The 20,983-nt window shown below is 43.8% G+C and overlaps 1 long non-coding RNA gene and 1 pseudogene across 1 annotated transcript in view; both read left to right on the forward strand.

Moving 5' to 3' along the window:
- The first annotated feature begins 384 nt into the window (after positions 1 to 384).
- LOC128583071 (uncharacterized) overlaps positions 385 to 20,983 on the forward strand; it is a 93,235-nt gene continuing 72,636 nt past the window's right edge. The window contains exons 1-2 of the long non-coding RNA XR_008379376.1: positions 385 to 878; positions 7,445 to 7,562. This is a non-coding gene — a long non-coding RNA (uncharacterized LOC128583071). The remainder of the gene's footprint in view (positions 879 to 7,444; positions 7,563 to 20,983) is intronic.
- Positions 17,108 to 17,288, forward strand: LOC128585023 (uncharacterized; annotated as a pseudogene).

Consider the following 20,983-nt stretch of genomic DNA (forward strand, 5'->3'; position numbering starts at 1 on the left):
ACAGAGTTACTCACCTGATTTGAAAGAGATGACATGGCAACAGGAAAAAATAAGATTCAGAGTCCTAATAAGAAACAGCTTTATGTGGAACAAAATGAGTGTGATTGTGTAATCCCAGTTGGCCGGTTGTAAGAACAGGGAGGAGAAAGGAGTATGGGGAACATGTTTCAGATGTGATTCAAGAGATCCTGGAGCCAGTCCTGACCCTCTGGGTTGGAATTTCTGACTCTCTCCTTTGCCTTGACTCAGAATAGGAAACCATATCCTGACCGCGCATTGCTTTTTATAGCATTAAACTTTCTTGCCAACTTCCTCCAGAGCACAAGATCATCCCTCATCGTCTCTAAACAATACGCCAATCATCAGATGGAAGTGAGGGGGTGCACTGTCCTGCTTGCACCAAACATAACCCAGGCCCAGAACAGAAGACAAACAACGGGAACAGAGTTTGGCTTTTGTACCCGGCCTGGTAAATACAACATGTTCTTACAGGTTGGAGAACCGTCTGGCTCATCTTTGTACTTTCTCTCTTTCTCCCACTTTCTTCTAACTTGGATCTCATCGTTCTGCTTTGACGCTGGCCAAGTTCACAGTTGTCGAGTGGATAATGGATGGTTTGTAAGATTGGTAATATGCTAGGGCTGAGGAGACAGGCAGCCAGGCATATACTGTCTGTATGATAAAGTGACTTCTCTTTGATCCCGAATCCCCGCCCAGCCCTATTGGCCGTCCATCTGCTGATAGGAGGATAAGAACAGAAGGACTTAATTCCTATTCATTCAGTCACAGTACTTGTGTTGGCAACGGAACCCGCGGAAGACCCTTTACCCCTGGTAGTCTCACAAGAAGTTGAGTGGGAGCCACTTCATGTGTGTAAGGTATGTGGGTGCTTGGAAGCCCAAAGGGACTGTTAATAGAATGCAAAGTGTTTGGTAGTCCCTCATTAAAAATGGATTTTGTTTTCAGTGCTTTAAGGATGGAACAGTGAAGTTGGAAACTGTGCTTGTAGTTAGGAGCAGGTCTCCTGCCAGATTCCAACAGCTTTAAGGGATATCCAGTTTTAGGTTTACAGTACTACATTCTGGCTCATTGAAATTGCATCTAAATGTTGCCAGAATGTGTCATAAACTACAAAATCTGTACAAAAATATATTGACATAATGACTCTGTAGCCTTAAGTCAGAGGGGTAGGAGAGAAATTCATTCCCATCCACATTGTTCTTGCTCTGTCTTATGGCACACTTGGGTCACCTGTCACCTGGGACAATTATCATTCATGAGATTCCGACCCTGGTCCGACCAGTTCTCTCAGCTGCTGAGAACACAGTGTTAAAGGACTAAGGAATCAGCCTCGCCCTGTCCCCATGGCCATAGACAGCATCCCGACTTGTGCTACACCCCTGGACTCAGACCTGGGGATCAGACCAAGCAGGACCAATGCCCACCTGCTCCTAGGATAAAGTCCCACATGTCCTGCTGGCTTTGCCATTCTTAGTTTGTATCACTCTTCACTCACCAGGCTCTAGACACAAAGTATCTTCTTCAGGCCAAGTTCCTTCCTGCCTCTGATCCTTTGTTCACACTCTTCCCCTTGCCTGGAACCCTCTACTCCTGGCTACTTCTTGCTTCTCATCTAATACTCAGTTTACAGGCTGAGTTTTTATGGGCAGCTTTCCCTGACCCCTGGGACTAGGTTCCATTGTTGCATTTATCAAATTGCCACTTAAAACTTCAGTTTAAGTTATTATATCTAAAAGATACCCGCAACTGTATGTTTATCACAGCACTATTCACAATAGCAAAGATACGGAATCAACCGATGATTGGATAAAGAAAATATGGCTCACATCTGTAATCCCAGCACTTTGGGAGACTAGGACTGGAGGATTGCTTGAGCTCAAGTTTCAAGAACAACCTGAACAATATAGCAAGACCCTATCTCTAAAAAAACAAAAAAATACAATGATTAGCCAGGCATGGTGGCACATGCTTTTAGTCCCAGCTCCTTGGGAGGCCAAGCCGGGAGGATCACTTGAAGCCAGGAGTTCAAGACTGCAGTGAACTATGATCTTGCCACTGCACTTTAGCCAGGGTGAGAGAGCAAGACCCTGGCTCTTAAAAAAAAAGAGAGACAGAGAAAATGTCACACACACACACACACACACACACACACACACACACACACACGCCTTGGAATACTACTCAGCTGTTAAAAAAAGAATGAAATCATGTCTTTTGCAACAAGGATGGAATTGAAGGCCTTTATCTTAAGGTGTTTGAAACCAGCCCTGAACAGGAGTGCGAACCCTGTCTCTCCTAAAAATAGAAAGATTAGCTGGGTGTTGTGGGGGGTGTCTGTAGTCCCAGCTACTAGGGAGGCTGAAGCAGAAAGATCACTTGAGCCCAAGAGTTTGAGGTTGCTGTGAGCTAGGCTGCTGCCACAGCACCCTAGCCTGAGGCAAGAATGAGACTCTATCTAAAAAAAAAAAAATTAGGTGAAATAACTCAGAAAAAAAATGTCAAATACTACACTTACAAGTGGAAACTAAATAATGAGTACGCATGGACACGGGGAGTAGAGTAATAGACACTGGAGATTCAGGGCGGGAGTGGGAGTGGAATGAGAAATACCCTAATGACGGCTACATATGCTAATTGAGTGAGGGTTACACAGAAAGCCAGGACTTCCATACTACGAAATATATCCATGTTACAAAACTGCATTTATACCCCCTAAGTCTATAAGAAATAAAACAAACAAACAAATAAAACCCTTCTGTTTCACGTTGAATTAGGCCCGTGATTCCCAAGCTATAATGTACCCATGAATCCCCCAGGGATCATGTTAAAATGCAGGTCCTGATTCAGCAGGTTTGGTGGATAGTTTGAACCATCTGGTCAACGGCCTGCATTTCTCTTAAGCTCCCTGATGCTGCTGGTCCATGCACCACAATCTGAGTAGCCACGGGGCCAACATTTCTCAATCAGAGTTCCAAGAAAGAATAAAGCCGAACAGGAAATGAGCTGAGCTACTATTTTCTCCATTCTCCTAAAGATGATGCTTAACAAGAACCATTAACTAGAACTTACTTCATTACACATCTTGGATATCTTAGGGCAGGATTTCTTGATCATTGTACTACTGACTTTTATTTTTAGACTGGATAATTTTTGTTAGAATGTTTAGCAGCATCTACCAATTAAATATCCATAGCACCATCTCCCAACTTTCACACCAGAAATGTCTCCGGACTTTGTCCAAGTCCTGCGGGGGGGGGTCAACATTGCCACCTATTGAGAACTATTGCCTTAAGACCTTAGGATGTCATTCTCTGCCAGCGCCAGATTGAGAAGTGTGGGGAGGTGAAAGTATATTGTTCATGGCTATAATGCCATTGCCTAGCACAGCGCTCTCTACATGGTAGACTCTCCATATATGTTTGCTGATTGAATAATTGAATGAATGAATGAACAAATGGAAGTAAATGAATGAAAATGAACTTTTAAATCATTCTTGGCTGGTGGGTGATTAGAATTTCCTTCACACAGCCTTCAACCTCCTCTGCCCCAATCTCCCCCTACCAAAAATCAGCAAAACTTAGTGGGATAGTTGGCATCTAAGGCATAATTTTCTAAATGTAGCATTTTCCAGGGTAAATATCCCTTTGGAAAAAAAAAGGTGAGGAAAGATTCTCACTTGAGATCTTTTTTTAAATGTCTCCCATGACTAAAATCCTCTTACAGTAAGTACCCAGAGAATTGCATTTGCTTAAAGAAAAAAACAAAACTGCTGTTTTTAGTCAAGAGTGCAGAAAGTACTTGAAAATCATACACTTCTTCTTCTTTTTTTTCCCTGCATCTTACTGAGCAAATTGTAAAATGGCAGAATTAATTTTGGTTCTAGATTGTTTTTAAAACTACTCAGACTGAAGCCTCGTGGATAAAATGACATCAGGGACTTATTTGGAAAAAAAAAAGTCCCTATAGTAAAAACCCTGGGAATTCAAAATGGAAAAACAGTAGTTGTCGTGGTTTGGTTTTGTTTTACTTAAGTGGGTGTATCTTATATGATTTCAAGAGGCAAATCACAAATAAACAAAATAAGCACCTTACTTGAAACTATGGATTCAGGCTGTCTTCAAAAAGAAGGTGAATTCACTCAATTCACTTGTTTCCGCACACTCAGCAACTTTGGTGTCACATTTTCAAATTGTGATGTAGAAAGCAAAATGGGGAACCAGCCTGAGCAAGAGTGAGACCCCATCTCTACTAAAAATAAGAACATTAACTGGGTGTTGCGGTGCGCACCTACAGTCTCAGCTACTCAGGAGTCTGAGCTGGGAGGCTCGCTTGAGCCCAGGAATCTGAGGTTGCTGTGAGCTATGATGCCACAGCATTCTAGCCTGGGCAACCGAGTGAGACTCTGTCTCAAAAAAAGAAAAAAATCTAAAATGAAAAGAAAATTAACAATAGACTTAACTTTCAATATTAGTCTTTATTTTAAAAATAAGGGGAAGAAGGATTAAAGTGATAAATTTACATTTGAATAAAGTCCAAATGACTTACAAATTATTTGGATTCAAACATTTCAGTTGGACTAGGGGTGATTTTTAAAGTTATGTGATACATTAAGAATTGAGATAAAATGGAAACATTTCCTTCATTTAAAAGCAGATTTCTTGCCTTTGTGGTCCTTGAGAGTTTCCCAAGTTGTGAGGGCTACCTGGCCTCCCACTTGCTTGCTTTGGACCCATGAACTCCTATTTCAAATCCAGCCTCTTAGGGGAAAGTAGAGTTTGTGCTCCTGACAGCTCCTTTTTTTTTTTTGAGACAAGGTCTTGCTCTGTTACCCAGTATCATAGCTCACTGCAGCCTCAAACTTCTGAGTGCAAGTGATCCCTCTTTCTTCAGCTTCTCAAATAGCTGGGACTGGAGGTGGGGTGGGCAGATACCACCACATCTGGTTAATTGTTTTTATCTTTTGTAGAGATGGACTCTTGTTATATTGCCTAGGCTGGTCTTGAACTCCTGGCCTCAAGCGACCCTCCCACCTAGGTCTCCCAAAGTGCTCGGATTACAGGCTTGAGCCACCACGTCCAGATGAGCGCTCCTTTCGTAAGAATCATGTGGTTGCAGGGGAAGATTTTCCACCTGGAGTTGAAAGAGGTCATTGTGAATTCAAATCAGAGTGTGGATACTAGTGATAGAGCAGAATCATATTCTGGTGTGGCTTTAGGGCCTTGCTCTCATGTAGGATATTTCCATGAGAGCAATCATGGTGAAATAGAAAATACCAGCTCGGAAAGACAGGAAGCAGGTGATGAGTTCTTCTCTACCACATTTCAAAAACAGAGTGTATGTGATGGGCCCCATTAAGGTTTAACTTCAAACCCAGCGAACGTTTATTAAGCACCTATTATGAGCCTGGCCCAGTGTGAAGGGCTCTTAATATGCGACATCTCTTTATACCCCATCATAAACATCCCGGCAGACTCCGCCCCCCTCCCATTCCTAAGTATAGATTTGATAGAAGAGCAGGGTTTTCAGACCTCAGCCTGAGCGTCATTTTAGCTTGGATAATTCTTTGTTTGGGGGCGCTGTCCTGTACATTGTATTATACCATTTTGACACCAGGGACTGGTTTCATAGAAGATAACTTTTTCACAGAATGGCATCAGGGGGACATTTTCGGGATGATTCAAGCACATTACATCTCTACCTCAGATGGCATTAGATTCTCGTGAGGAGCACACAACCCAGATCCCCCCCATGTGCCTTTTACAGTAGGGTTTGCACTCCTCTGAGAAGCGAATGCAGCTGATTATCTGACAGGAGGTGGTGCTCAGGCAGTGTGATACCAGCAATGGGGTGCAGCTGTAATTACAGATGAAGCTTCACTTACTTACCCACTGCTCACCTTCTGCTGTGCAGCCCAATTCCTAAGAAGCCATGGGCCAGTACTGGTCCACAGCTCAGGAGTGGGGGACCACAGATTACAGGATGTTTAGCAGTATCCTTGGCTTATTCCCACTAGATGCCAGTAGCATGCCTTGCCTAGTTATGACAACCAAAAATGTCTCTAGAGACAATACCAAATGTCCCAGAGGGCAAAATCCCCCCCCAGTTGAGACCCACTGCCTTAGAGACAGAAAGGTTTGAATGCCCCAGCAGCTGTCAAACCCCCCCCCCACTTTTACGCCTTTCTATGGTCTGACTCAGGGGTTCTCAAACCTGAATGTTTTCTACCCAATACCGTATGTGTGTATATCCCACTCTCTGGGCAGGGAATTTCCCAGGGTAATTTGAACCATGCATTTTTGCCTTACGTGCTTACATGTGAGCTTAACCTCTCCTTAAATTAAACCAGGCATCCTCAAACTGCGGCCCGCCCGCCACATGAAGCGGTGTGAATTGTATTTGTTCCTGTTTTGTTTTTTACTTCAAAATAAGATATGTGCAGTGTGCATAGGAATTTGTTCATAGTTTTTTTTTTTTTTAAACTATACTCCGGCCCTCCAACGGTCTGAGGGACAGTGAACTGGCCCCTGTTTAAAAAGTTTGAGGACGCCTGAATTAAACACCATCAGCCTCCCTGAAGAGCCTCAGTGGTCACAGAGGTCTTTCCAGCACAAAATATCTCTATGCCCAGACTGCTTCTAGACTCATGGTGATTACCACCATTACTGAACACTTCCCTGGAGCCCACTGAGTCACCCCGCTGACTCGTACTGTTGACAGAGTGAGGTAGTTCCTATTACTGCCCCATTTCACAGAGGAGACCCAAAGGCTCACAAAGGTTCAAAGACTGGCCCCACATTGCACAGCTAGTTAAGTCCTGGAGCCTATTTGATGCCAAGCTGTACTGCTTTTCGGCAGAAAATACGCCTAGTGTGCACTCAATAACCATTAACTACTGTTTACTAGTGGGAAACAAATCTGTCTAATTTGATCATAAGCAGTTATTCAAAATTACTTCCCTGAACCAAAAAAGACTGATTGTATTGGCCAATCATCCCAGTAACATGGCAAGCAAGGATACGGATATTTAGGATGTATATAGACCTCAAATTGTGTTTCTTTTCTAAAATATAAACCAGAAGCTGTCCAAACGTGCATTAACTAACTGTCAAAACAAAACCAATCATTTCATTTAGAGCTACAAAAAGACTGGAGTATTGGCGGGTACTCTAAAATAATCACAATAACACTTGCCACATCACAGGATCATTATGTGTTGGCTGCCCTATCTTCTCCACGTAGCTGACACTTCCTAAGGTCAGGAACTGACTGGGTAATCATCACAAGACCCTGTTACCATGCTGAATTTGTTGAGTTAATAAATAATACGTGAATGCACTTTTTAACCTAACAGTTGTGTGGGTTCATCTTCATTCTCTCAGCAGCTGTGGGTGGTGAATGTTTTTAAGATCCTCCTTTTCCATAGGAAGAAACTGAAGGAAATGAAGTGACCAGGCCAAGGCCACTACCTGGTAAATAGTGGAGCCAGGCTTTGGACTTGAGTCTTACGCTTTGAACTCTAGATCGTACTCTTTATACACCAAGTAAGTACTTTACAGATAAAGGAGGGTTGGGAATCCCAGGTGTTAGCTAAACTTGGCCCTGATGTCTACCAATAGTTCTACCATTGAACTATCTTAATATTAAGCAAAATTAATTCTAGCAACTTGCATCCTATAAGCCTTGAACGTACATGGATTTAGTTACGTATGCTTGTGGAGAGAAAGAGAAAAAAATGTAGTAAGTGCAGGCTCAGCACCCATAGCTCAGGGAGCAGGGTGCCAGCCACATACACCAAAGGTGGTGGGTTCGAGCCCGGCCTGGCCTGCTAAACAACAATGACAACTGCAACCAAAAAATAGCCAGGCGTTGTGGCGGGTACTTGTAGTCCCAGCTGCTCAGGAGGCTGAGGCAAGAGAATCGCCTAAGCCCAGGAGTTGGACGTTGCTGTGAGCTGTGATGCCATAGCACTCTACTGAAGGTGACATAGTGAGACTCTGTCTCAAAAAAAAAGAAAATAAGAAAAGAAAAAGAAAATGTAGTAAGTGCAGCCTACTCCATCTGTAGGCTACGGAATGGGTGCATGCACTAGGTGAGGTCAGGATGGAAGCTGGGGATGGCTGATTCTATGCCATTCTCAGGAGTCACCAGCTTCTTTTTGTTTGTGGACCTTTTCCAGCCTGACTAGGAGCCAGGAGCCAGTGTTTATAAATGTTTTTAAAGCATTTATAATGCTGAACATTTATCATATAATTTTATCTCTAATTACAAGGAAACAACTTCATGTAGTTCTCAACCAAAGAATAATATGGGATAAACTGGCTGAGCAGGACTTACTGTATTGAGAGATGGTTTTTAAATGGCTTTGTGGTTGCTTCCAGAGGGATTGGTGAGGGTAGTTTAGGATATATGTGGCTATCACCAAACATCCTGATTTTTGATCCCAAGATGTATCTGAGAGGTGTCAAGGAACCATCGAAACATCAAAATCAGAAATAAATCAGAATAAAGAAGAAAGACAACTTTTGACATTTTTTCTGAATGCTAGACATTGTTCTACAAAGTTCATATAAACTAGCTCATTCAATCATTGTAACATGCCCATTAGTCACATACTATCATTATTATTCCTATTTCACAGACGAAGAAACTGACGCACAGGGAGATTTGGTAATTTGCCCAAGGACCTGGTTAAAAAGTGACAGAACCAAGATGTGAACCCAAGTAGACTAGGCTAACTACATTAAACCTCATTTCTATCTCCCCAGCCAGGTAGTGACCCCCAGGAGACCTGGATTAGGGTTACTCATCTTTTCATCATTCCCTGGCCCTGTCCTGTAAACACTGGGAAGTCAATAAAGACTCATTTAGACTTGAATTGACCTGTCAGATTGTTGAGTATTCTTCAAAACATTTTGACAAGGGGCAGCGCCTGTGGCTCAGTGAGTAGGGCTCCGGCCCCATATGCCAAGGGTGGCGGGTTCAAACCCAGCTCCGGCCAAACTGCAACAAAAAAATAGCCGGGCGTTGTGGCGGGCGCCTGTAGTCCCAGCTGCTCGGGAGGCTGAGGCAAGAGAATCGCGTAAGCCCAAGAGCTGGAGGTTGCTGTGAGCCGTGTGACGTCATGGCACTCTACCAGAGGGCGGTACAGTGAGACTCTGTCTCCACAAAAAAAAAAAAAAACATTTTGACAAAGGAAAAAGAACAACTACCCAGGAGCTCAACATTTAGAAGCAGTCTATAGCTTGGGAAACACACCAAAAGAAGTGGAAACAGGGTGATAAAATAAAATATAAATAGCCTCACCATCATCTGTAGAGCACATTCTGATGCATAACAGTGGCTGGTCTCTCCCCCTCTCTCTCCTTCTAGAAAATACAATCTCTTTGCAATGTTTTGTTTTTGTTACTGTTTCTGTTCGCGTATTTCAAGGATTTCAAATAAAGAGGTAAACATTTTAGTGAGAATTCTATCAATTGGGCCACAGGTTGGATGCAGGCAGGACTATATGTGTCCTGGCTCTGAAAAGTGCCTTGCAAAGCCCAATCATGGATTCGAGGTAGCAGGGGAAAGGCTTAGCCTACTCAAGAAGACTGTTTTCAAGTAAGTTGACAAGCACTTTGCCAGGGTTCCTTTAATGAGCTAATTACAAAGGGCTCTTAGGTGTTCTCCAAAGCCAGTCCTAGAGGGGCTGTTCTTAAGAGACGCTGAATGAGTCATTAGCACCTGAAATACTACTATACACAATGCTGACTCTTAAAACATATAATGGAATTAATGTTTCTGCCACTTCAGACTGATCTTCTGTAGTAGTCGGAACTTTGTCTGTTGTCAGCCTCAGAAAACCAACTCAGATTGGCTAGCGTTAGGCATGGCTGACTGTCTAGGGCTTAAAGGATGTCAGCAGGGATTTGACTTTGTCCATTTCTTGACGGTCCTTTCTTTGTGTTTGTTCCATTCTCCTCAGGGAGGCTTTCCCTAAATGGTGTTAAAGCTGTTTCCAGCAGTTTCAGCCTTAATTCTATCAGGTAGCACGTCCGAGGAAAGAGAGCACCTACTTCTCAATAATTCCAGCCCAAACCCCAGGGCTCTGATTGGCTCAGCTTGGGTCACATGCCCATCCTTGAGTCAATCACGTGGCCAAAATAATGCAGTATTCTTGTTAGTCAGAACTGGGTCACCTCTACTTCTACAGCCAAGACATGAGTGGGCCCCTTGAACCACATAGCTCTAAGGGAAAGGGGGCAATTTCCTAGCGAAATACCCAGGTTCGGATGCCAGAAGATGGGGGTAGGAGTTGGGGTGGGGTGACGATGGACTCTGGGCAGGCAAAACCAATGAATGTCCCTGGAACCTTTAGATTATTTCCAACAAGGTGTTACCGAACAGAGACTTTGTGTGGTTTACAAGCATAACTTAGATATTTGAGGTTTAAAACATGGTCTGTATTGGCTACAACATTTTGAAAATATTTTCTGCAAATTGCATGCACCCACATGGCTTGAAGTTTGGGGATTTTCCTTTTTTTTTTTTTTATTAAAAAAAATTTTTTTTTTAATTCTTGGAACAAGTCCTTAAGAAAAAGAGGAACAGAAATGCCACAAAATGATTCGAAACAGACGACTCTGAGAGCAAAATTTGTGTGGCAAATCACCACACAGTTGACATTCCTTCTGTCCTGATGACATTTCTGATGCAGAATAATAGTCTCAGGGCTCTTCTCTAACCTATTATTCCTTTTCCTTTTTATGTTAATAACCTTCTTCCTAATTGCAAAATCAATACTTGCCTAATTCGGAAAGACCCAACTGCAGCAAGAAGCATCTGCAATGAGCACACACACACACACACACACACACTGTTTTGGTTAAGACAATCTATTTAATGAGTATCCTCCCTTAATTATTAGCTGGTCACTATCCTAGCCCCATTTCACAGATGAGGAAGCTGAGGGTAACTGTTCAAGTTGATAAGTAGTGGAGTTAGGAATTGAACTCACGTCAGTCTAAACTCAAAGCCCTTGCCCTTCATTGCTCAATTATTCCTCCATGCTATCCCTAGTACTTAAAGATTTCCACAACTAACTTTACAAAAGCCATGTATTGTTCATAATGCTTCCTGGCCTGTTTTTTAGTATGTCACATTTTCCCAGGTCATTTAATACTCTTCTCCACTTTTTTCTTTTTGGACTGCATTGAGTCTATTAGATGGACGTGCCAGCATTTACTTCGCTAGTCCCATATTTTTGGGCATTTAAGTTGCTTCTAATTTTTTGGTATTATGTTAATGCCACAGTGAACCATGTTGGGGGAACATTTTCTCATACATTTCTGATTATGGCCTTAGGATAAATTCCTAGACTTGCTGGATCAAAAGGATTGTGAATTTTTAGTGCTTAATACCTGTGGACAAATTGTTCTTCAGAAAGGCAGGCCCACGTGCAATCGTGTGAATGTCTGCCTCCCCACTCTGTACCACTATGCCTCTTTTTCAGAGATAACCAGCCACGAGCTAATCTTGCCTCTCATCCTCTGCAATGGGGATATACAGTTCCTTTCAAAGTATAAATCATTTAACAATATTCAAATGGTGCAATGCAAGTTCAGTGGTAAAAAAAAAATGTTCTGTGATAACTTGCATCCCCACCATGGACACCATATGCATTAGGAGAGTTTGTAATCATTTTTTTCCAACCTCTGTGACTGTTCGAATGTCCTGGGTATAGGACTGTACCCAGCACCAGTACAAATCTGTTGGTAGAGCTGAACTCAGTGGCTCATGCCTATAATCCTAGCCTTTTGGGAGTCTGAGGTGGGCAGATCCCTTGAACTCAGGAGTTCAAGATCAGCCTGAACAAAGAGTGAGACCCTATCTCTACTAAAAATAGAAAAACTAGCCGGGCATTATGGTGTATGCCTTCCCTACTTGGGAAGCTGAAGATCACCTGAGCCCAAGAGTTTGAGGTTGCTGTGAGCTCTGATGATGCCATGACACTCCACCCAGGGTGACAGAGTGAGACTCTGTTTCAGAAACAAAAACAGCTGGACGTCGTGGCTCACGCCTGTAATCCCAGCACTGTTGGAGGCTGAGGAGGGAGAATTGCTTGAGCTTAGGAGTTTGAGACTTGCCTGAGTGAGAGGAGACTCCAACTCCTTAAAAAAATGGAAAAACCCAGCCAGGAGCCAAGGCGAGTGCCTGTAATCCTAGTGGCTTCCGGAGACTGAGGCAGTGGGATGCCTATAGCCTGAGTCTGATGTTGCAGTGAGCTATGATGCCATTGCACTCTGCTCAGGGCATAAGGTGAGACTCTGTTTCAACAAAAAATAAATAAATAAAAATAAAATAAAAAATAAGCAAGGAAACAAAAACAAATCCGTCGCTAATAGGAGTGATGCATTGGGTTCAGTGATGTGGCTGACCTACTGTAAATGATCTTTGCTTATGACAGTGGGGTTATGTTGACATGATGCCTGTCATACCCCACTTCCCTTTGTACAGAAACCACCCTGCCTGCAGCCCTCTGCTTTGGGAATTCCTGGTCCACTGTTTTCTATGCCAGGATGTTCCCTGATTGGACTAGCTCATGACCTATAATATAGGTGGACTCGAAACACAAGAGAATCAGACCTAGTTCAGAAATTTAAACTTGAAGAACAGAAGCAACCAACAGCAAGCATTGGAGGGACAATTCTGTAGTCCAGGAGTCCATGGCTCTATATCAAGCATAAGCTTGGCATATAGTAGGCGTTCAATAGTATTCATTGTTGAACGAATGAATGGATTTGATACAACCAACCTCTCTCTCCTGACTCTGCCCAACATGATTCACCCTTCTGGTTGCAGCATCCCATTCCATTTGGAATCTTCCTGTAATGTAATTCTAACTGGGGGAATTCTAGTTGAAATTCTAAAATGTAATTCTAGCTGGGCACAGTAGCTCACAACTGTCATCCTAGCACTCTAGGAGGCCAAGGCAGGAGGATAGCTTGAGCTCAGGAGTTTGAGGATTCTGTGAGCTATGACATCATGGTACTCTACCCAGGGCAACAGAGAGAGACTCTACCTTAACAAACAAAAACAGCAAAAACAAAAACATGAGAGCAGGGGGAAAGGAGGTTCCAGAAGAAATGAGGAAGAGAGGTCCATTCTGTGTGAACTGATACCCTCCACTTGAACCCTCTGAATTGAAAGATGATGTATGATGTATAATCTCAGCTTTTGAGGTTCTCCGGGATGAGACACTTACATCCTTTCTGCTTCTATGCCCACACTTTTCCTTGGCTTACTTCTATTCCCTGGACATGCCCTGCACTTTCTGTCTTTTCTGAATTTATTTAACAATTTCCCAAACCTAGCTTTGTATTGCTCCTCTATCTTTCCCCTACAAGTCCTGTCACAAATGCTCCCTCTTCCAGGAGCCTTCTCTGGATCTGCCCTATTTCATTTTCTGCAAAGCCCTAGTTGCAACCTCCGATTCCCTTCCTTGATTGTTTACAGGACTGTGGTCTGTTTTCTCCATGCTGAGACTCCTCAGGTGAGACCTTGTCTACGTTGTCCATGGCTGCATGTGTAGGCCTTACCATAGAGCCCGGGATGCAGTTGGGGTTGAACAAACCTGTTTCAACTGAGCCAGCCTTGAGGTATAATCCAAGCAAGGCCGGTGAAGGATTCCACCCAGGAGTTTGACTCTGGAGTGGGGCATGCAGGTTTGGGAGGGTGGGCTCCTGCTCAGTCATCTGGTGGTCATCTGTCTTGAGTTCCTGTGACCGTGTGTCTGGGTCACACTCTTTGTCAGGCTAGAGATTCATTTTTTCTTTGTCTAGAGCTACCCCACAGCCTCCCAATAAATTATTTCTTTTTTAACTGGATCTGTTTCTGCTCCTCCCCATCACAGAACCTACATGTATACTGATCTTTACAACAAATGCTCATTTGCAAAGAAGGAAATCGAAGCATGGCCCAGAGTCACTTGTGGGTTTGGGAGACTGTTCCTAAATTCCTATAGAGCTTAGCTGATTGAAAGCCAACTCAGAACAAGATGAAGCCTGTCCACTCTATTTCCTAAGTTCCCACTTCCTTTTTGTCAGCCTGACCTCTAAGAGGCTCCTTCCCTCTCCCAGGCTATCTGAGGTTCTGGGTCCACACGCCCTTTGTCCCTTCTCCATGTTCCTGTCCACTCTGATGAGACTTGCCATAGAATTTAAGCCATGACACTGGAATGATTTCTTTGTCATCTGTCATGACCCATGTCTTAGCAAATCAATGTTTGGTGAATTCATTTGTTCATTCGTTCACTCACAAATATTTCTTGAGTACCTACTATGTACATGGTCCTATTCTAGCAAGTTAGGATATATCAGATCCCGGCCTTTACCAAGCTTACATTGTAGCAAAGGGAGATCAATAATAAGCAACAAAGTAAAATAAATAAGCTAATTCTCTAGCACTCTGGGAGGTAGAAGTGGGCGGATTGCTTGAGCTCAGGAGTTTGAGACCAGTCTGACCGGGAGTAAGACCACGTCTCTAAAAAATAGCCAGGTGTTGTGTCAGGCACCTATAGTCCCAGCTACTTGGGAGGCTGAGGCAAGAGGACTGCTTGAGCCCAAGAATTTGAGATTGCTGTGAGCTATGATGCCATAGTACTCAACCAAGGCTGACAAAGTGACTCTGTCTCAAAAAAAAAAGTTAATTCTGTGTTAGGAGGTTATAAATGCTCTGCAAGAAAAATAGACCCAGGTAAAAGAGATTAAGTAAAGGTGGGGGGTGGGGGTGCAGATTGCAATTGTAAATAGGGCAATTAGGGAAAGCTTCACTGAAGAGAGACTGGAGAAAACGCAGGTTGAGCTGGGTGTGAGTCACACGGACATCCGAGGGATGTTTGTTCCAGGCTTAGCAACCACCACGTGCAAAGGCTTTCACTGTGGAGCTTTGGAATCCATCTAATTTAGGTTTTAATCCCTAATTTTCTACTCTGTGGGAGATTGGGAAAGTTAATTAACCTCTCTAAGCCTCAGTTTCCTTATCTGTGAGATGGGAATAAAGGTGAGTTATTCAAAATGGCTAAACAGGGCTGATATTTAGTATCTGTTGCTAAACCCAAGCCCTGCCCAATCCCAGAGATTTGGGAAATAACTGCAGGAAAGTCCTTGGTGGCAGTGGGCCGTCTAGCATGACTACTAAGAACATTGGCTCTAGCTCTGTCATTTTGTAGCCCTGTGACCTTGAGTAAGTTTATGTAACCTCAGTCTCCCCACTTTAAAGTGGGATAATAATAGCAACAACATCACAGAGCCATTGTGAGGGATAAATGAGAGAATTGTGGACCATTCCCAGGAGGTGGGCTTAGCTCTGAAGAAGCACTCAATGAATGGCAGCTATTTTTTTGCTGAAACCATGGGGAGAGAGGCTTTCTTTTCTCAGTGAGACTGCTAAACTGATAGAATGTGAGCCTAGAGCTGCTAGTGGCCACCTGTGGGAGGCCCTGGCTGCAAAGGAAGCCAGGCCAAAGAAGGCAGAGCAGAGAGGTGGACAGGAAGGGACTCTTGGTAACTTTTTTTTTTTTGTAATGCAACTTGTAAAAATAACATTAAGAGCTTCTTACCAGGAGGCTGCACCAGAAGTCCATTTAACTTATGCAGATCCAACTCTGCAGTGCTCACCTTGGTGATGAGAAAGTGAGTGTGAGCCACAGAAGACAAAGGGCCAGGTCGGGGGCCCAAGTGCCAACCCAAAATATGAGGACTGAACTTGTCCTTCAGGACCTTGAGTAGCTGTAGCTGAAAGAGACATAAACCTGATCATCCCTTTTGTTGTGCAGGGATGATTCTCAACCTTATCCCAACGCTTAGTACCAGGATGCCCTTTTGAAAACCTCCCCAAATCTCACTAAGCTGTGCATGAATCTGGCAAGAGAAAAGGCATAGCAACATAAAGCTACTATGAATTATTATACACTTTTAAAGAATTTTTAAAAACTGCACGGGCGCTGAGAAACTAGTCATATGTCTACGTGTGGGAGGTATTGTTTATTCATTGTACGGACAATTCCAACTGCACTTTGAGTAGGCAGACTCTTGCTGTAGGACTGTGGAGCCCAGCCCCCACACCTCTGCAGCCTGCAGGTCGCAGTGGAGCAGTTCTTGGTATGTGGCCGGCAGCCCACTGCATGGGTCTAAGCTCTCTTCTAAAGGTCACCAGCTGATCCCAAAAGGCCACACTCCTCCTCCGGTTCTCATGAATAAGTTGCACATATATCCATCAATTTCCAGCCTTATGCATGACTAAGTGCCACTTTCTAGGAACCTACTAAGTGAGTTACTACAATTGACGAGTCATAACTAAAATTAGTATGTTACTGGGGCTTACCCAGAACTCACTGCAGTGTTCTTCTTGGAAGTCTGTGTCTGGCGTGGTGCTGACCAGCACTGCCAAACTTCCCCCGCACCAGTCAGAAAGCCGGAGCTGGTGGTTGTAGATGGGAGCAAAGGTCTTTGGCCTTGCCTAAAAATTGAGCCAAAAATCAAAAGCATTCAAGAGCTGTTGTTCTAGAATCTGGGAATTCATTAAATCTCCTCTCTGAAGTGCTTTAGCTTCCCACATCAAAATCCCTGACACTTCCAGCTACTCTCTCTCTTTTTTTTTTTTTTTGACACAGAGTCTCACTTCTGTCACCCTGGATAGAGTGCTCTGGCATCATCTCACAGCAACCTCAAACTCTTGGGCTTGAACATTCCTCTCGAGTAGTTGGGACTGCAGGGGCCCACCACCATGCCTGCACTCTTTTTCTATTTTTAGTAAAGATTGGGTCTTCCTCTTGCTCAGGCGGGTCGCTCCCTCCTGATCTCAAGCTATCCACCAGCCTCGGCCTCTCAGAGTGCTAGGATTACAGGTGTGCACCACTGCACCCTGCCCACTTCCAGCTACTCTTAATGTCAGCCCTGACTCTGCACCTTCACACCACAATGAGTTACCCACAAACCACACTTTAAACAACTGGTATCCATAAATAACATTAACATTTCCATTCTGACCTCTAAATGTCTGAAATGTCCTTTATTCATTGAATAGTTAGTCATTAATACTCAAATATAAGACTATATTTTCAGAGATAGTTTCTATAGTTCATTGCTGGAGAAGTTTCTCTGAGTATGTGGAGCCCTGGAAACCAAGAGGATGAGGTGCAGCTTCTCTCCTTTGCGTGAAGCCGGCTCTTGGGGTTGCTTTCCTGCAAACACCATTTGCAGTGATGATCAGTTTTCTCTCCCTTTGCTTCCTCTCTACTTATGTGATCTCTGCACACATCAGCACCCCTGCCCTTCTGTAGCTTCTGCTAACGTGGAAGCAGTTTGAGGCCCTCACCAGAAGCAGATACTGGCACCCTGCTTCTTATACACCCTGAAGTACTGTGAGCCAAATAAACTTGTCCTTATAAATTATGCAACCTCAGGGCTGAGTGCTGTGGTTTGGGAGGCTGAGGCAAGAGGATCACTTGAGCTCAGGAGATGGAGACCAGCCTGAGCAAGAGGGAAACCTCATTTCTGCTAAAAAAAAAAAAAAAAATATATATATATATATATATATATATATATGACAATTAGCCAGGTGTCTTGGAAGACACCTGTAGTCACAGCTATTCTAGAGGTTGAGGAATCCAGGAGTTTGAGGTTGCTGTGAGGTAGGCTGATGCCACAGCACTCTATACTGGGTGACAGAGTGAGAACCCAAAGGGTGACAGATATTGCCAATCCCACCACATACTACTTCTTGTTTTGAACTTGGATATAAAGCCTGGAACAGCATCTATCTGCTCTCTTACAACCACAAGAGGAAGCCCAGGAGAATCATAGAGATGCAAACCATGATATTGCTGTGTGATATTGCTGAACCAACTCTGGAATCACCTGAGCCAGATCTCTTGTTTGGTGAGAAAAACAAATCCCTATTTTGTTTTAAGTAATTGCTTATTAGGTAGTCTTCCGTAAATTGCAGCCAGACGTATTTTTAGGTAATTGTGGTAGATCATATTATCATTCCCAACTGTTTGCTCCCTTCCCTGTAATGGGATTATACATCCATGTTCATTGCCATGAAAATTACAGTGCCTCCCACAGGTGGAGTCTCCTTCCCCCACCCTGGCAGACTTGGAAACATGACTTGTTTTGGTCAATGGACTGTGAGCAGATATGACGAATGCCAAGTCTGGTCAAAAGCTTTAAGAGAGATTGTGTGATTCAGTTCTGTCACCTGCTGTTTCCCATCTGTCATAAGGGCAGAATGTCCCAAATATGAGCTGCTCCTTCAGCCTGTGTTCCAGAATGGCAGATGTGTGGAGCAGAGCTGCAGCAGCTGAAATGTAGCAAACATGAAATAAATGGTTGTTGTAGGAAACCATTAAACTTGGGGTTGTTTGTTACTGCAGCAAAGCTGACAAATACACCAGAAATGATGCTGTTACTCCCCAAATGGGTATGAATACTAGGTATACAAAATTAATGGTATCCACTGTTGAAGGCCTTACGGAGAAGGTGACAATAAAGCTTAGGTCTCAAGCATGTAATCAGCCATGCAAAGAATCAAGTGAAGAATATTCTAGGTCAGAGAACCACATGCTAAAGATCTAAATCAGGAAAGTGGTTGGTATTTTTAAGAAATCAAAGGAAGGTCAGTATGATCTTAACCATTCTCTCTCTTTCTAGTCCTTTTAGGCTAGATTCATGTTTCTAGTTTCTTCTCCTTAGACTTGTTAACCTCACTCAGCTTACATTGTCCTTAATCATCCCCATCTCTAAGGACTCAGCTTGCTCTCATCTCTGGCTTATTCTGCACTTAGCTATTTGGAGTTTCATACTTGCTCACTCCAGCTCTGACCCCAGAAACCAAACACCAGCCTAGACCCAGCCTGGGGGCCCAGAGACAAAAGTCTGAGGAATCAGGCAAGATAGGGTCCTTCTCGTTCCCCAGGCTCATAGTGTGGGGTTCTAATTCAGCATACAGAAAGAGGAATCTCTTTTAATTTATGGCCACACAGCTTGTTGAGCTTAATTAATGAGGCTTTGTCAACTGATTCCTGCTGCCTTGGTGGAAGGTTGAATTCTACATGCAGGATGGGAAAACAGGTGGGTCAGTGGTTGTCAGCGTAGGTAGTATTTCTGGTGGGTACTCACTGGACTTGGTCTAAAACCCTAGTAATCTTGTGCTTATTAAACCCAAGGACACATATGCTCCTAAATCCTAGGAAACAGACCCATTTTAATATACTTGCCTGCCCCCAAGTCCCATCTCTGGGAATCGGCCTTGTCACAGCCCTGGAATGCCTCCCCTTCCCTACTCCCTGTTTATTTCTCAGGAGACCTTTCTGATTTTTATTTCCCATCCTTGTGTCTTTAAAATAAATCCTGTCTTGTTCAGATGAGGCTGTGTGGATCTCTGTTCCTTACAACTGGAGATGTTCAGACTAGATTACCTACCCTCCGTCTTGCCCACAGCTGTGGCATCTGGTGGAGACCATAGCACATCATCTGCAGAAGTGCTGCCCACCTACCCCGAGCTGATTCTTTGGCAGAAAGTTTGGCTCCTCTCACAATGGAGTTGAGGTGAGCCCCAGCAAAGAGAAGCTGAGAAAGGCTGGGGAAGTGGAAATGGGAACATGGAAGCAGATGCAGAGACAGAGATGGAAGGGCTGAAGACTGTTCTGGAATTCACAAGCTGGGGTCTGCAGGGGCCCAGTTCAGGCCTTCAGGCTTGCAAACCTGTTTTGTTGGGCCGGAACTATAATCCATCCTTCCTTCCTTCCTTCCTTCCTTCCTTCCTTCCTTCCTTCCTTCCTTCCTTCCTTCCTTCCTTCCTTCCTTCCTTCCTTCCTTCCTGTCTAATTTGTTGCCTGGACTAGAGTGCAGTGGCATCATCATAGCTCCCTGCAACCTCAAACTCCTGGGCTCAACCTCCTCCCACCACAGTGCCCAGTTAATTTTTCTATTTTTGTAGTGATGGGGTCTTGTTCTTGCTCAGGCTGGTCTCAGACTCTTGGCCTCAAGCAATCTTCCTGCCATGGCCACCCAGAGTGCTGGGATTATAGCTATGAGCCACTGAGCCCAGTCTGGAACCATAGTTTTTTAAAATAAATTTTGAGTGTAAATGCTTTGGGGATAAGAATGCACTTTTCTGTTCCCCATAGTCCTCACCACTCCCTTTTGCACATCCCCCAGCTTCCTTTACTTAGTTGTGTTCTAATAGTCCGTTTCTGTAGCCAATTGAATTTGCCATCTTTAAGTAAAAGACCTGGGAGGGAAGTACTAGAAAGACTCTGTTGTTAAGTTCAACCCTGACCTCATACTTGAAATCCTTCTACCTGACTGCCGCTGTATTAGCCTCTGTTGATCATTTCAGTGCATCAGTAGTGCTGGATAAAGAGTTATGAGCAACCAGCTGTAGAAGTAAAGGCAGTATCTCAGTTTGTGTTGAACTCATACAGTAATGGGTAACTAACCTCACCTGTTACCAAAAACAAGGAGGAAGACAACCTCGAGAGTTCCCTTTAGAAGGGAAGAGGTTTCTCAGTGGGATCATTTCCGCCTCTAGGACCATCAGACTTTACATGAGAGAAAAAGCCAAATGTGTCTCCCTAAAGTGGGGGAAGGGGAAAAGAAAATGCACTTGGGGACTGCCAGTGATGGGGAAGAGTGCAGAGTGCAGGGGGCAATGTGTCCGGGTCTGGCAAGGGACACTCAGGCTACATTCTGGGCTCAGCCTGAACTTTCGACCCCATTGTCTACTCTAATTACTGGAACCAGCAGGATTAATTCCTCGACCTACTTTCTAGTTCTTTTTGCTGCCACAGAGACATAAGGCCTCACTGGGCTCTTCTCTGTCATTTGAATGCAGCAGAACTGGCCGAGGGGTTACATGCAAACTCGCATCTGAGCCAAAGAGCATCCCATCTTTGAACTGGAGAAAGGGGCTCAGCTGA

The sequence above is a fragment of the Nycticebus coucang genome, chromosome 4 (assembly GCF_027406575.1).
Source record: "Nycticebus coucang isolate mNycCou1 chromosome 4, mNycCou1.pri, whole genome shotgun sequence".
Classification (NCBI taxonomy): Eukaryota; Metazoa; Chordata; class Mammalia; order Primates; family Lorisidae; genus Nycticebus; species Nycticebus coucang.